This window comes from Callorhinus ursinus, unplaced genomic scaffold (genome assembly GCF_003265705.2).
Source record: "Callorhinus ursinus isolate GAN/ISIS: 27379988/994484 unplaced genomic scaffold, GSC_fseal_2.0 scaffold7, whole genome shotgun sequence".
NCBI lineage: Eukaryota > Metazoa > Chordata > Mammalia > Carnivora > Otariidae > Callorhinus > Callorhinus ursinus.
Window position 1 is genome coordinate 50,858,194 of NW_027397069.1, and position 1,114 is coordinate 50,859,307.

A 1,114-nucleotide genomic window follows, 5' to 3' on the forward strand; every position below is an offset into this window, starting at 1 on the left:
GTTGAGGGTCTCTGCCATGGCCTCGTAAGCACACAGGAAGTCCATCAGTTTGGGACTGCTCAGTAATGGGGATACAGAGCTCAATACCAACAGGCCCTTGCTTCCAGACACTCCCAGTATTGGAGAGGACTTGGAGGCAAACAAATAGCCAACATAGTGTATCAAGTGCAGCAATAGAAACACATGGCAGAATGTTTTAAGAGCTACATGGATTCAAAGTAAGTCACTTAGAGCAAGTTGTTTGCTTTGTGTTCCTCTTAGTTTCATCATCTGTGAAATAGATAAAAGTCTACCTCACAGAACTGTGGTGAAAGTTAAATGAGTCAACATATCAGCGCTGTATTTAGACCTGTGGATGGGAATTATCTTGGTGATGCTGTAGTGCAGAAGAATTGCTGGCTCTTTCTGTTGGACAGCTGACTTTGTGCCATTCTGCTGTTGCTGTATGGGGTTAAGGAACATAACTATATTTTTTAAAAAAGAGTCAATATATGTAAAGCGCTTAGAACACTGTGTGACCTGTAGAAAGTACTTTATCATATACAAAATATGTAAAATATGGAAGTAGCACAGAGAATGAAATGATTAATTACATCTTTGGGGAGTCAGGAAAGCATTCCTCGAGCAGCCCCTGAAGTGGGTTTTGAACAGGGGTCTAGGAGTTCAGCAAGATTCAGGGAGCAGAATGTACAGAAAGAAAAGTGCATGCATCTTACTTCACAAGGTGGTTGGAGTGAGAACCCACACACACCTTCAGTGCACTCCTAGATACAGCTTGATGTAGTTGAGTGTGGCTCAACATGTCACATCCAGTCTTAGTCTGATAGAAGAATGTGGAGGGCAAGTCATCGCTGCCTGGGACCAGGTGGAATGGATGAGCAGCTAGGCAGGACTAGCCTCCTTCGGTCGAACACACAGGTTCACAATGATGCAAATAACCTAACTGCTCCCTATTTGCAGCATGCTTTTCTACTTTGATTCATCCCTGAATACATTTCTTTAATATAGTCCAATTGAAGTGACAGTGGAAACCATTAGTGAATTACATGTTAGAGGTTTGAAGTCCCGATCCTTTATGCTTCCATCACTGCAAACTCTAATTAATAAAGATAAA

The 1,114-nt window shown here is 42.0% G+C and overlaps 1 non-coding gene across 1 annotated transcript; it reads left to right on the forward strand.

The window, feature by feature from the left end:
- Positions 1-333: 333 nt before the first annotated feature.
- Positions 334-464, forward strand: LOC112826974 (small nucleolar RNA SNORA46). The gene has a single exon (XR_003209110.1). It is a non-coding gene; the product is annotated as a small nucleolar RNA SNORA46 (small nucleolar RNA).
- Positions 465-1,114: the final 650 nt, after the last annotated feature.